General features: G+C 41.0%; 1 long non-coding RNA gene across 3 annotated transcripts in view; it reads left to right on the forward strand.

Moving 5' to 3' along the window:
- The window catches only part of LOC108543628 (uncharacterized), a 29,878-nt gene that overhangs the window by 8,117 nt on the left and 5,461 nt on the right, over positions 1–16,300 (forward strand). For 2 of the 3 annotated variants that reach the window (XR_001889629.1, XR_001889628.1), the window contains exon 2: positions 15,708–15,765. This is a non-coding gene — a long non-coding RNA (uncharacterized LOC108543628). Of the gene's footprint in view, positions 1–15,677; positions 15,766–16,300 lie in introns of those variants that run through there. The other variant, XR_001889630.1, reaches the window with a different exon arrangement.

Here is a 16,300-nt window from a genome sequence, read left to right on the forward strand (position 1 = left end):
ACGTCAGAAATCTAGACGAGAAAGGGAGGCATCATTGGCTCGAAAAGATCTTCCAGGGAAGAGCAGAGCTGCTATCGCGTGTCAAGCAGCTGACACAGGAGCCAAGCTTGACGAGTCACTTTGATGCTTAGCTGGAAAATTCCTTGGAAATAAACACATTGTTCAAAAGAGGCCAGAAAATCCAAACCAATATAGAGAAGAGAGCCAAGGGAATGAATAAAATCCAGTAAATGAAGGATAATGATGGTCCCTGTGCCCACTCCTGATCATAACCTGGACCTCAACAAGGGCAGGTGCTTGAGGTTAAGAGGTTGACTTGTGCAGTGGAAAAAATATGACCAAAGAGCCAGGTGGACCTGCACTGAGACCTACCTTGCTCACTAGCCACTTGGATTTAGAATATTGGGAAAGCTACTTTGCTCTAGAAAAATTCTCAGCTGGTTCTGTTTGGTTTCACTGACTCCGACTTTGGATTTCTTTATCTTTAATGTCAAGACAATAGTATTCTGTCCATGATGTCGTTTTGAAGATTAAATGAGATAACACTGATAAACACCTGTAGTCTATAGAAATTGTTCAGTAAGTGCAAGTTGCCAATTCTCTGGAGCTTGTTATCTGCCCTCAAGCTCTCTGGAGTGAAACACTTCTGTGCCTTGCCCTGAGCTTTCTCCTCTTCCTCTTTCTCCCTCCCCTGCTCCATAAAGATAGTGAAGCCCTGAGCTGGCAGATAAATTGGACTCCTGCTCAGGTGAAGCAGAGAGAATTCTTGATTTTTTTTTTTTTTCTGTAGCTGAGGAAGCAAGTTGCATTTGTGCTCCTGGTTTCCATTACCGGGCTGGTTATATTTTATCTTCCCTTAACTGGCAGCCAGATCCTTCCAGGTCAGGTCAACACAGACTCTGAATACAGGAGAGAGAAGCAGGCACTAAAGCTGGTCAGAAGTATTTATTTCTCTTACAGCTGTACTATCTAAAAGAGGCACTAAAATCTTCCAACATGAGGCTGGGAGTTGTAGTTCTCCTCTGCAATGCCCTTTGAGTCTCAGGGCTGTTTCCACTCAGCTGATTCTCCATGATGCTCTTGGTCTTGTTCCTTTGCCCAGCTTTCATCACAGTGTCCACCTTCTCAAAACCATCATTAACTCCCCTTTCCCATAAAATATATCTCCAAATCCTTACCCCGGTATACAGTGCCTGCTACTCTGACTCAAACTTACCCTTCGTTTTATTTTCTACCATCCCTAAGCACTCGCCAGTCCAATACCAAACTATTCGCTGTTTCCCACCTACTCCTTATGTTTTCCTGCCTCTGTGCCTTTTTGATGTGTCTGGAATACTCCTTTCTCCTCCTCCTCCTCCTTCTCCTCACTGCCGTGGTCAAGTCATATTTGGTCTGCAAAGCCAAGTATGGCTCCGGTGTGAGCCATAAAGTTTTATTTGTGCACCCTTCAGCTGAGGGGTAATCCTGCCATTCTCTGAACTTCTTTGGTTTTCTGTGAACAGAGCACCTATGACTGGTACTAAGAATTCTCTACTCTGCAGTACAGGCTTTTCCAAGCTTAGTGTTCTTCCCTAATAGAATGTAGGTGCCTTGAAGATAAGACTTGTGTTTGACCCCTACTGCTTTCCCCCAGGGTCTAATATACTTTGGCAACTGGATGACTGAATTTGAGGGTATTAGTTGAGCTGTTTACATATATATAATTACTGATGACCTAGGAGTTGATACACCAAGGATGGCAAATTCCTGCCATGCATACCCTCACAGCTCCTCTGGTACTGGTGGAGAAATTCTCACAAATTCACCCCAATCAGGAAGTGGCTGCTTGGAGAAGTGGGTAGAGAAGGATTCTCAGGTTGTGTCTTGTGCCAATGGGATGGAGTGCTGTGATTGATTGATGATGTCTCCTATTACCAATGGATCAGAGTTGACAGAAAGGTGGAAACTTTATGTTTCCGTATTGATAGAAAGAAAGTTCTGATAAATGGGGTGGGCATACTAACAATGAAAACTGACTCTCCTAAAATTGTTAGGAGACAACATAGAATTGGAGTCACCAGACATAACTTTAATTTGGACCTCTTCTACTTGGGAGCTAGTAGAAAATTACTTAATCTTCATTTTTCCACATGTCAAATGAGTTACTATCACCTAATTTGCCCAACTCAGTTAAAGAAATATTTTTGGGGAGTTATGATGGCAAAAGGAGATATATATGAATATATCAGTTTATTTTATGTTAATTCTGATGACTTTCCTTTTGGTTTAGAAACTTCTGGACTGTCCATGTCCATTGATGTCCATGCTGACCTCCAGTTGAGGCATCTTAGGCCTAGCAATGAGGCCATTTGAGATCAAAGCCTTCCAACTGGGGAATATGGCACTTAACTCTCTCTTCCCAAGTGAGGCCAGAGATGTGAGGATGGACACAGCTCTCCTGTTGTGTTTTGTACACACTGAATTTAATATCCAACTAATTTTCCCTTTATATCCAATCAAAGAGTAAGTGGCTCATGAGAACAGAGTACGGTCCTTCAATTCTGCATTTCTTCCTTGTATTTATTCCTTGACCTATTTATTAACAAACAAAAAAACCTTTCCTCTTTACACAATATTTCAATCCAATTGAAATTATTTTTTAAAAAAATGACACTAGGATATGTACAGTTTTCTCTCCAATGTAGTTTCCAACCCTAATAAGTAAGTTCTATGCTCTGAAGAAGCTACATAGAAATAAAACTAAGTGTATCCAAACAAGTTCGTTATTTTTATGCTACTCTCTCCTTTAAGGCCTAAGAAATTACCTATTGACCCTTTTAAATATTAAACCCCTTTTATTATCCCTTTTATTGGCCATCTGCTTAATGTTAAGTGAAAGAGCCCTAAAAATAGGTCCAACATTTAAAATCTATGATAATTGCCCTTGAATGGCAAGAAAGTAGACCTGTCTCTATCGAGTGCTCATGAAGTCAAATCTTGTGGGGCTTTTCTGATCTGGATTGGGAAACCACCTCAGCCTTTGGGCCTCCTGCTGAAATGGACTCTTTCAAGTAGGAAACATAAATTAAGTCAAAAGATTGGAGTTCTAGAAAATCTGTCATCCCCTACCCTTCTCCAAAGCCATACAAGAAAATAAAACAGCGAGAAGAAAGAGATTTGTGAAATGGCTAATGAAAACTAGTCACATAAGGACATTAAGCCAAGAAAATCTGAACAGGGAAACTGAATGTCAGATATGAGAATGTTAAGGAGATGATCACTCTCCCTGGTTGTGTAAAGCTGGGCGGTTTTCACAGCCATGTGGTGTACCTGCTGACTAGTCACCTCATGCTGCTACACAGAGAAACTTGGAAGGCACTAAAGGCTTCTGAAGGGTACTTGTCACCATCATATAATAGGATATTTTGTGGTCTGGAAAAGGTATTTGATTGAATGCTTTAGCAATTTCAATATTGATTTGTTCCTTCTGTCACATTTGTTACATCTGTGTTAGCATCCCAGGGAAAACAATACAGTTGTGATTTGTTACCTGTATTGTTTTCAGGATAAAAACTGGATGACCTCCTGTGTGTGTGTTTATTTTTCAATCACCAGGTGAAGCTATTACTCAATAATTAACATTTGATTTAGACATTGAGTTTAAGAAATAAACAAAGAACTTGATTTTTTTTTTTTTGATACCTCCATTATGGGGAAGAACTTTACAGGAAGGCAGGGAGAAAAGACTTTTCAAGAAATTGCTATACAACACAGTGAAGAAATCTCTCTGTGATTATAAAAACATAAAAGAACAGTTGGATGATGAGACCACCTGATTCTCCTGGGAACTCTGTTGACATTTCTGATAATGGAGAAGGGTCTCTGTGTGAACCTCAGAAACATTCTGTAATTTTTTCCCTCTTCTCTCTTCAGCTCAGTGGGTTCCTGGCCAAACCCCAGGACCAGGCACTGAGAGAGAGGCTGGGTCTCAGCTCACTCTCAAGATGAAGTGAAATGCCAGATGTGCTCCAAATACTGTCTGAAATCTCCAGGGAAGTTAGAAAAAAAACTTCAGAGCTGTCTACTTTGTGAACAAAAAAATCCCCAAATTAAACAATCCGGGGTAGCTTCTGACCAACTCCTTGGTGCTTGTCTCTTTACGGCACGGTTAAGAAATCCTGCTCCAGTCAATGTGGGTCTTTATGGGAAGGTACTAAGGGTGTTTGGGGGAAGGTCACGTTTGAAGTGGAAAGTTGAAAATCTGCACAGCATGGAAAAAGGAGAACCACTGTCCACAGGAGACAGGTCTTCATTAGTCTTAACTAAAATATTGACATTTCATTTGGGCTTTTGTTAGTAATTGCTCTGTTGCACAAATACAAAATGTCCAGCCAGGCCAGCACTTAGAACACCTGTCCTAGATGCTTAAGAGTAGCTAACAAAAACTAGATGGCTTTCAAAAGAATTAGAAAACAAGACACAAACTGGGAGAATATGTTTGCAAATGACAGCTGTAAAGGACTGTTATCCAAAGTTCTCACACAAAATAACTTAGAACACAACAATAAGAAAACAAGCAACCCAATTAAAAAATAGGCAAAATACCTGAACCTCAAAGAAGATACACAGATGGCAAAGAAGCATATGAAAAGATGCTTGATATAGTAAGTCATTAGGCAACTGAAATTTCAATTTAAAATAACAATTAGGTACCACTATGTATTTATTAGAATGGCCTAAGTCCATAACACTGATAACACCAAATGTTGGTGAGGATGTGGGGCAACAGGAACTCTTATTCATTGCTGGTGGAATTGCAAAATGGTACTGTCACTTTGAAAGATGGCTTGATAGTTTCCTACAAAACTAAACGTACTCTTGTCATACAATCCAGCAATTTCCTTGATATTTTTCCAAAGGAGTTGAAAACATATGTCTACACAAAAACCTGCATGCAAAGGTTTGTAGCATCTTTATTCTTAAATCCCAGAATTTGGAAGTAACCAAGATGTCCTTTAATAGGTGAATAGATAAATAAAATATGGTATATCCAGACAATGCAATATTATTCAGTACAAAAAGAAATGAGCTATTAAACCCTGAAAAGACGTAGAGAAACTTTAAATGCATATTACTAAGAGAAAGAAGCCATTCTGAAAAGGTTACATACTGTACAGTTCTAACTATGTTACACTTTGGAAAAGGTGAAACTGTGGAGACAGTAAAAAGGTCAGTAGTTTCCAGGGGTTGGAGGGAGTAAGAACAGAGGGCACTTAGGGTAGTGAAACTGCTCTGATGGTACTGAAACAGTGAATACTTGTCATTACACATTTGTCCAAACCCACAGAACGTACAAACTCAAGGGCAAACGTAATGGTAATGGTTTTTGGGTGATAATAATGTGTTAATGGAGGTTCATGGGTTGTAACAAATGTACCACACTGGTGGGGATGTTGATAATGGGGAGGTTGTGTAGATGTGAGTACAGGGGGTATATGGGAACTCTGTAATTTCCACTCAATTTTGCTGTGAACTAAAACTTCTCTAAAAATATAAAACCTAGTAAAGAAAATGGATGGCTTGAAATTTAGAGGAAAGTAAAAAATGCCAGATATAAGAGGCAATGACAGTAGAGAAGCTCTCTTTCCTTTTAGCACCACTGGCCCTTCTTTGGTTTCTTAAAACCCATTTATGCCTAGTGTTCCCATTGTTGGAACACTAAGCATGTGGGAGTTATTTATATCCTACTGCTCCAGGTCATTGCCAACGTCTGATTGCGAAAATTCAAAAAATTGCAACCTCAGGCATAAATGGGTTAATAATCTTGAAATGGCTACTATTCATGGACTCCATTTGAGCATGGAAGGGCTTGCCATGCGTTATGCCACTCAATCCTGGTAGCTGCCCTATTTATAGGTGTCAGATTAGATAAGGAACCTGAAGCTCAGGGGGACTCTATGATAATGAATTGGACTCCCTACGGGAGTCCAATTCATGGGGAGGTCAAAATACAAATGGTAATGCATACGTTGTAAGTATCTTTCCTGGGATTCTTAATCCTGATTTTATACACATCAGAATCTCTTATGGAACTTCCAAACATGCACATTCTCAGGTCTTACTCAACACCTCCAGGTAGGGTGGTGGGAAACCTTGGCTTTTGCTTGTTTATATATTCAACTCTCCAGCACATTCTGAGGCATAGCCCTTCAGAGCCATACCACAGGCCTAGAATGAGTAGGCCGTGCTTGGCAGTAGGCTGGAGAAGTCCGGAGAAGTGGCAGAAGAGCCTCAGGCTGGTGCTTGGAAGACAGTGGGGTAATGCATAGGCACAAGGTTGGCTTTGTTGCCCAGCATCACCAAGGACACTGCAAGACCCTTCTTCTTCACTGTGCATGGGTGTTTTAAAAATCATTTTCCTTGCTTCCAGCCCCCAGCCCAATTTCTTACACAGAATAGGTGCTCCAGCATGCTTGACAAATGACTACACAAATGCTTCATTCTCTCCATAGCTCATAACACAGGAAATTTAGGGTGCAGACTGAAAGGGTGTGACTGACATCTGGAGAGCAATATTCTGTAGTCAGTGAAAGAATGGGAAGGAGCAGAATGTTCTGAATGGCTGAACACCAGACCTTCCCATGTGTCATTTCATTCCTTCTCAAGACTGCCCTCCAAAGTAACTTCCATTACACACACGGAACAGATGAGCAGCTGGGGTTCAGAGAATTTGCATATCCTGCTCGCAGTCACAGGGCTAGTGTGGGAAAGGCCAGAATTGCCACCTATCTATCTGACACAAAGTCCATGCCCTTTCTACTTTATATCCTGTGTCTCTGGATTATAGAATAGTCTTTGTCAGAGCAGCACCATTCAATGGAAATATAAGACCAGCCACAATTGTGAACCACACATGTCATATTAAATTTTCTAATAGCCATATTAAAAAGATAAAAAGAACAGATGAAACTAATTTTAATGATATTTAAATTTAACCTAACATAACCAAATTATTATCATTTAAACATGCAGTCAATTAAAAAAATCTCAAGAAGCTATTTTACATTGTTTTCTTCATGCTGAGTTTTCAAAATGTGGTGTGTATGCCACACTGACAGCACATCTCAATTAGGACCAGTCACATTTCAAGTGGGACATCTAGCTCCTGGGGACTGGATGGACAGTGCAGATCTAGATAATTAGTTGTGCTATGAGGGTACTTACTTGGGTTGATGTGGGAGAACTTGGTGTTGGTAACTCAGGAAGAGGTGATACTCTGAAGGGCAGTTAGGCAGTTTGGTGCCAAGAAAATATATTCATTCATTTCACAAACTACTGAGTACCTACCTCATACCAGACACTGTTCTAGGCCCTGGGGTAGAGAGGTGAACAAATCCAAGTGCTTTCACTAATGGAGTCTACATTCTAGGAGAGAAGACAGACAATAAGCAAATAAACACATAATGTAAGTGATTTGAGAAAAATGATGTCAGAAAGCAGATAGAATGTGGCCAGGACTATTTTTGATGCATTAACAAGGAGAGGTCTTTCTAAAGAACTGATATTTGAGTAGTGACTGAATAAAGCCAACATAGGAATATCTAAGGAAAGGGTGTTTTTGGCAGAAGGAACCTGAAGATGGCAACGGGCTTTATATATTCTGGGAGTAGCAAGGCGAGGCCAGTGTTGGAGGAAAGGGCTGATGGTGAGGAAAAAAACACTCAAGGAAGAGAATAGAGTTGGCTCATGTGAGGGTTCATACGGTGGGGTAAGGACTGTTCAAGTATGGTGGGAAGTCTTCATAGAGTTTTGGGTCAGGGAGCGGGGTGCTGTGATCGACATATTCTATAAAGGGTAATTCTGGCCGCAGTATAAATAGTAAACTGGGGTTAGAGTAGCACTGGGGGGGGCAATGACAGGTTGTTACTGCAGGAAATGTGTAGAGCTCTGAGGAATTTGTCCAGCTATATTGGAACAAGGATGACCAAACAATGGACAAGATTCAATTCTCATGGTACCGCTATACTAAGTGCTGGTTTATATGCTGTATAGACACAAGCTGATAATCAAAGAGCATTTCTCACATTACACAGTTGAATGATATAAAATGAATTAACAAGACAGGAACTCAGACAGAGAATTATATGAGGGCCAATTGCCAAAGCTGGGGTAGGATGGCTTCCAGAAGACAAGAATTTGATCAGGAACCCAGAAATGCCAGACCTTGCCTTAGACCAGCCACTTCTCTTCTCTCAGAGGGGCCCAAGGAAGGCTGAATTACAAAAAAGTGACATGTGGGAAGTAAGAGTAGTACTTCATTGTTATTGACCTTGTATTAGAAACTTCAGTGTAGAAATACAGGGTTAAAAATGGTGCAAGAGTCATGAAAGGGGGTTCCCCTCTCTTAGACACAAATCTTGGAATCTTATGAAAACAGATGAGAGCAGTCCTTTAATAGAATGTAAGCTTTTAAGGGCTGGGATCCTATCTTGTTTATAACCATATCCCCAGAGATAGAACATCTAATCCATATTCAATATTTGCTGCATCCATCCACCCATTCTTTTGACAACTCCTACATCTAATGAACATCTTGACCAGGCACTAGGCTACAGCAGGGAGGAGACATGGCTTTGCATTCTGAATTCATAGCCTGCCATCAGAAACAGCCTTTCACTACAGGATGGTGAGTTCTTTGGAGAGGAGGAACAGCTTGCTCTGAGAGCATGCAAGAGGATGCTCAAATCCAGGGCAAGGAGTGGTGGGGAGCCTCCCCTGAGGCAATGGTGCCTACCCAGATCTGTGTTGGGTTTAGAGTGGGAGATTTCTGGCATTTGTAGACAGTAAAGATACACTGTGTTGGTAAACTGGCTGGTATTATGTAGGTAGCTTGAATGCAGAACTGAATATTTAGAATGACAGAATGATGATTAGTTGGCAAATGTAAATGGTGTTAAAGCCTCATTAATATGTATAACCTATGCTTTTCCTAAATTTGGTAAAATAAAAAGGAGGAGTATATGCTCATTTTAAAACTCTACATTCATACCATTCATTTGTGTAATATGGCATCTAATACCTGATTATCATAATTTTACTTAAATAATGAATAAATTAGGGGAAAAATTAAAACCTTTCATATTAGACACAATTGTAGTTCTTTTACTGTAACATTCACAGTTAAATTCTTAATTAAGCTTGCATGCTTCTTTTACAGAAGTACATTTTGTAGATATAGTTAATTTTTTAGTATTTGCATCCACGAGAGGAAAGAGCAGCATAGATAATTTCCCAAAACCAAAGTTTAAAATCCTTCTCCACTGGGCTGTGTCTATCCTGTACAATGACTGATATTTGCTTTCCTAAATGATGCTCTTTATGGGATAATATTGACATATGTTTGCATATCCAGAAAAGAAAATAGCTGATATAAATCAGCAGAGAGAATATGGTAGGGGCTGAGTGATGGAGAAGTCTTGTGGGATTTAGGTTTTTTCAGTGATAATGTGTAATTGCCTAGCCTACACATTGTAAGTTGAAATAGAAGATGATAGTTTTCTCTCCACTTCTTTTCTTCTTTCCTTCCTTTTTTCCTCCCTTCCTTCCTTCCTTCCTTCCTTCCTTCCTTCCTTCCTTCCTTCCTCCCTCCCTCCCTCCCTCCCTCTCTCCCTCTCTTCCTCTCTTTCTGCTTCCCTCTCTTCCTTCCTTCTTTCCTTCTGTAACCTCAATTTATTTATTATGTTTCCCAAAATGTTGTGTCAACAAAAACACATGAATCCATCCAAGTTCAGGTAAAAGCTTAACAAGAAACTTGGCGAAGCAGTTTATCAATATGATCATCTCTGTGGGAACTAAATACTCCAGCCCATTTCTAGTCTAAAATCCTCTAGACACGTGATCATAAACTTGATGAGGATAGCCTCCTTCTCTGCATATGTTGATACCTAATACAATATTTTTTTGGAGAATTATAGAGAATTCGGCAAGCATCGTCAGTCATGGGAGGGCGTTTTGAAATATTGGTTGCTGTCATCATCATAAAGATTACAAATGATCTCCCTGCCACTCAGTGTGCGTTTTCTAGGATCAGACATCAAACCAAAGATGGCAGAAATGCATTCAGAGCACCACTTTATGAATTTACTTTGCTTATTGCATTTCTTTTCTTGGAAATGTAATTGCTTTGGAATTACTGGGATCATGGGAAAAGCATGCCATCAAGAAAGTAAGCGATTGAGTGGGGGAAAAGTGATAAAGTCAATTTAAGTTTGACAGAAATATTGGGGCTTTCTGATCCACAAATTCTGGGTAATTGCTTCAGTCTCTGCAAAGTCAGAGGGAATATTTTCATTCATTTGTTGTTGCTTTTGTTGTTCAAAACACACAACAGGTAGGCCTAGTGCGTTACCAGAAGACTAGAAATCATTAGAATAATATGACATCTGTAAACACAACTGTATAATCCAATCATCACAGAGATATAATTGAGTTTGGTTGTGAAAAAATAAATGAAGAAGGAAAATAATGGATCAAGGTATCAAATACTAAACAGACATTAAATTAAGCCAAACTTCTCCTTCATTTCGACAACAGCAATCTCAAATCCCTATTTAGCTCATAAACATTTAGCAAAATGTTTTTTTCAGTGGTTGTACAAGATGTCATAAAAGCTGCAAAGAATTTTCTCTTGGGCATGAGGTATACAGTTCTGAGAATAAAAGCATGTAGATGTATACACATACACATTCACATACTGGAAATCTCATCCTTCTTATTCTTTTGGCACCGTGTAAATACAAAGATGTAGACTTAGTTGGGTCCCAAGCTAGGTTTCTTTGATTGCAAGTAAAAAAATGGATTTTGGCTAATGTAACCAAGCAGAAATGTGTTGGAAGGAATGGGATTGCTTACAGAATCAGTGGGAGGCTGAAGAAGCAGGCTTGGAAAAGGGCAAGAATCAAGGTATTTCTAGTTTACAGGAATTATTTTGCAGCAGCATCACAGTGCCAAGGCTCCTTGAGTGAGCCCTGGTCATTTTCATTCTACTCAATCCTTGGTTTAAATTAAGATTCCTGGAAGGGAGCATTCAATGACCTATTTATTCAAAAGCTCATTCTTGGAAGGAGAGAGTAGGATACTTCCATCAACTGTCCCACCAGACTGTATCCAATGGAGGAGGGTCTCTACAAGAATGGACACTGGGTAGCCAAAACAGCAAATCCATACAGTCAGTGGTGTGAGGGTAAGTTTTATTCACCTTAACCCTGAGTGATGATCCTAACCCTGAGTGGAGAAATGACCATCTCCTCTTAGACTATTTCCAAGGTACAAACAGAGCTTGGCATGATGTCATGAGCTCCTGCTGGAATCTGACGATTGAGTCTCATACTACTCAGTTTTGTGACTTTTTGCAACACTCTTATTCTCATTGCATCTTAGTTTCCCCATCTTACATATCTCACAAAGTTATCATAGATACCGAGAGCAATCTATATCAAAGTATATGCAAGCACTTTGTAAAACCTTATAGTGGTTTCCAAATGTTCCTGTGAGTTTGAGAATCCTCTAGTAGTGACTGCAAGAGCCTAAAGAGAGACACAGAAACCCAGGAGCAGGTCTGAGGTCCTGAGCATGCCCTGGGTAATGAGATCAGTGTCCACCCCATGAATGTGTGTCCTTGACAGATGAGATGCATGAAATGCTATGTATCCACCAGACTTAGGCTGTACCTTATAAAGCAAAGTCTTTGTTTTCCTGTTTCTAAAACAATGTCCCGTGTTGCTGGTTCCCAGCAGTCTGCAAGCTTCAGGAATCTGCCTGGATTTTTGGTTCTTAAATGATAAATGAGAAACACACACAGAGAGGTCATACTTTATTGGAGAAATATGTTCTTAGAGTTCTTGTATAACTCAAAATTCACCTATTCAAAGAATAATGTCAGCCAAAAGTGGGAGGGTATTTGTTTGCCAGCTAAATTAATGTTCCCATGTAGCCCTACCGTAAACTCTGTTTACAGTTCACTTGCCTTCTTTATGCTGAGATTAAATTATGTGATTGCCAACAAAATTTAATTGGGTAGCAGGAGGTTGCATTATTTCAAATTTTGTACATTAAGAGAGGCTCAAAATATTATATGTCACATAATCTTGAATTCATGTAATTTATGCAATGTGGTGTCACTATAATTTAGGACCATGTTATAATACTCATACTTTCTACAATGCCCCAACACACTACCACTGTCAAATGTATGCTATTTAGTAAATGTATAAGAAGGAGCCTAGTGAGGCTTGGGTACTAGAAGGTACATTTCACCTTAGCCCACCTATAGAAAATTTTGGTTTTAGTAAAACTGGGCACAGGTGTCTGACGGCTGTGTCCTGTTTTCACACAGGCCAACTCTTGTGAATTGAATGAAGTTTTCATTTCCACACTGGGCTGATTTTTCAGTTGTGAAATGAGTTTCTCTGCTTTTGCTGCAGGGTTGAGCAATACAAGTCAAGGGAGAAAACCTCACCCAGATTTCCTTGGTTAGTTTCAAGGAAGTCTTCACACTAAGAAAGGCATTGCCATAGGGCTGACGGAGAAAACACTGCAAGTGTGTATAAGTATGCAGTACCCACCCTGCTAGTGTAGCCCCGGGAATTGGCCCATGGGGTCCTTGCAACAAGCCTTTTAAGTCCTCATGTTCATTCTTGTTAGTACGGCAACTGAGGCCCCTAAAAATCAACCCACTGCCCAAAGTCACACTGCTGGTACACAGTGAGGCTGGGCCTACTGCAAAACTGTATCATCCTCCACAAGCAACCCAGGTTCTCCTTTGAAGGCAAGACCTTTAAGCCATTTTATAGAGGAGCCCCTTGGACCTTTTCTCTTGTTTTCTCTAATATGCTCTCCCTCCCGTATCTTTTCATGCTATTTTCTGAAAACAATTCTCAGTGCTCTACCCACCAAGTTCATTTTTTTCAAGGAATGATTAGGTGTTTTGTCAAATAAATAAACAAACCCCTAGGATTCTGTATGATGTAAAGGAAAAGCATTACATTCCAAAAAGAGGTGGCTATACAAATTACCTGAAACATGTTTAATAGGACAATAGGACAATTCTTGGATGAACATACATCTTTCAAGTGAAATGCTCTTTGGTGTAGTTACATGAACATGGCATAGATGAATTATGAAATAATTTTCTAGATTCCCCTGCCTATAATCCTTGGATGGAATCTTTCCTCCAACTTCGTTCCTCTCTCTTCTTTTGTTGCGTGTGTTTCAGTATGACCTTGCCTAATGTTGCACTGGGAACTTAATAAATGAAGCTATTCTTCTCAGTTATTCACGATATTGTCCACCCAGGTTCTATCATTTCCTGAAATAAAAATAGTCTCTTACAGTGGTCTGGAGGTTTATTGTCTACAAAGCACTTTCTGCCTATCTGATCTCACTGTAGCATCTCAGTGCCCTCTGGCTTACAGACAGAGTGAATATCACCCCTTTCTTATGGATTAGAAGCTTGAATTGCAAGATATTTTGTGACTTGCCAGGGGCAGTAGAGCTGGGATCCATGACTATGTCACTTGATTTGATGCCCTCTGTTCTTTTCCTTTTGCCACACTGCTTTTCCCCCAGGGACACTCCTTGGATGCTGCCCACTTCTCCCCAGGTCTGTATTATGGGGCTTGGAATATCCACAAACAAATGTGACCTGAAGTACCATCCTAGCAACTGCCATCCCAGGCGGTGACTGCTTTTCCCCTTAATGGCGTAATTATTTGTATCGAAGTGCTGCTCTGCAACCAAAGCCTAGTGTCCAAATGGGAATTCATTGAATCTAAAACTCAGGAGTGGTCAGTTGCCATCATGCTCCAACCCTCTTTACATCTTAACTCACTGCTCTGGAGAAGAAGTTTTGTGTAACCTCCTAACTGGAACCGACCGACAACACATGCAGGCCCTGCTGTAATTAAGTATTGATTTCATGTGATGTGTGTATACAGAGGAGGCTCATCTCATTTGTGGGCTGCTGTTATCTGTCGGTAGAACAAAATGTGTGATTATCAGTGGATGTCCTGTGGCTATCTATGGCGTACTGTAACCTCTCATCCATCTAATCATAGAGACATTATGGTATGCCACTCAAGAGTGGGCCATTTATCTTAACATGGCCCCTGCTGCTGTTGGCCTGCTTTTGTTCCCAGAAATAGCTGCACAGATTCTCCACTGAAACTCCCTCTTAGTTCCAATTTGGTGCTGCCAGAATGGAGAACCAGCAAGGTCCATCCACGATAATGTAATATGGCTGTGACTTCAAATAAATGGAACACCAAGCTTTATTTCTCTTCTGCTTTCTTTGAGGCAGTCACACCTCCTGCCATTATTCTGGTTACCTTGCTGAACCCAGGAGAAGAGGACAAGTATTTGTGGATGGAACAAAGTTCACCTCATAAACATTGTCAGGAAATGCTGGAGGTTCTTGAGTCCCCCATCATCATTATGCAGCATTCATGGGCTCCCAGGCTGAACTGAGAATGCTCTGCTTTTTAGATTTGAGGGGAAGATATATTGAGTGGGGGAAGGGGCTTCATGCCTACTATGGGAATGAGAGCCCGAGGAACTGAAATCTGAGTCTTTCTTAATTGTGTGATTTCTCTTTCCACTTGACAGTTTCATCTCTACTGAGCCACTGGCTCTCTTTACTAGGAGCTTTCTCCTAACAGCGGAATGAGAGTTTCTAAATAAAGATATGAACTTTTTGTGTAGGTGTCTTTGCTTATTTGGCATTTTCCATCTTGGGGTGGGAGGTTGGATGGAATAGCTTTTGTAGGAAGTGCTTTTGCTGTCCCCGCTTGCTCAAAATATTGGCCTGGGGTATCAAGAACTGAACCAATTTAAAAATCTTGTTTCCTGTGCCGGTGCTCTTTCCTTTAGCACAGTGGTTTTCTCTCTTACCTACTGCTACCTAAAGTTATTTCCATTAGGTGTCTCTTTCCTGCTGCCATGTAAAAGGATTAAAAATAGCATTTTAGACAGACTGAATTTAGGGGGAAATTTTCCAGTCCCGTGCACCATTGTGGGTTGTCCTTGAAGCTCACACTGAACTCCTCCAGCTCCATTTTAAGTGTCATTTTATCACATCCCATTCACTTGAGCCCAGAGTCCTGAGCTAGGGAATGGCAGATAATTGCCAATCACACCATGAAAATGTTATCTGCATATTAAACACGTCACTCAGGAATCCAGTGAATGAGTCAGAGACAAAAGTTTAAAATAAGATCATCATTCTTGCAGGTCCTCCTTCCATACATTGCAGCAGGAGTCTGTTAGGGACCATATCGAAAAATAAAATTGCAGAAATCAAGGATGTTTCTTTCGGTACTTCTAGGTGGGAAATGGAGGGTCAGTAGGCTTCGGGTTGAGAGGGATCTGGGTTCGATTTCCCAGCTCTGTGATATTAAACAAATCAATCACTCATCCCTAAGGAGTCTCAGCCTTCTCATCTATAGAACATGGGCAAAATAGTGATCTTGCTGGTCAGGAAGATTAAAAAGGCATCACCCATAAAGCCACCTAGCTCATGTCACGCACGGGGGCATCCTGTGGCACACTGCCCTCAACACTGGGTTAATGCCATTTTGAGGTAATTACAGCTCTGACTGCATAGACCATATCTAAAGTTTAATTGTGTTTCTTTCATACAGTCATTTGAACTATCTACAGCGCATCTCTTGCAGGTTACACGTGGCTACTGGAAGATGTCCTGCGTGATTGTTCAAAGGGGCCCATTGAGAGGTGAGTTGTAAGGCTGGTGAGAATTCCGTGGTATGCTTAAGAGTCATCTGGGAGTGGGCGGAGCAAGATGGCCGAATAGGAACAGCTCCAGTCTCCAACTCCCAGCGCGAGCGACACAGAAGACCGGTGATTTCTGCATTTTCAACTGAGGTACTGGGGTCATCTCACTAGGGAGTGCCAGACAATCAGTGCTGGTCAGTTGCTGCAGCCCGACCAGCGAGAGCTGAAGCAGGGCGAGGCATCGCCTCACCTGGGAAGCACAAGGGGGAAGGGAATCCCTTTTACTAGCTAGGGGAACTGAGACACACAACACCTGGGAAATCGGGTAACTCCCACCCCAATACTACGCTTTAAGCAAACGGGCACACCAGGAGAATATATCCCACACCTGGCCAGGAGGGTCCCACGCCCACAGAGCCTCCCTCATTGCTAACACAGAAGTCTGAGGTCTAACCGCAAGGCAGCAGCGAGGCTGGGGGAAGGGCATCCGCCATTGCTGAGGCTTAAGTAGGTAAAAGAAGCCGCTGGGAAGCTC

This window comes from Rhinopithecus bieti, unplaced genomic scaffold (assembly GCF_001698545.2).
Source record: "Rhinopithecus bieti isolate Rb0 unplaced genomic scaffold, ASM169854v2 scaffold_21649, whole genome shotgun sequence".
In the NCBI taxonomy this organism is placed as follows: domain Eukaryota; kingdom Metazoa; phylum Chordata; class Mammalia; order Primates; family Cercopithecidae; genus Rhinopithecus; species Rhinopithecus bieti.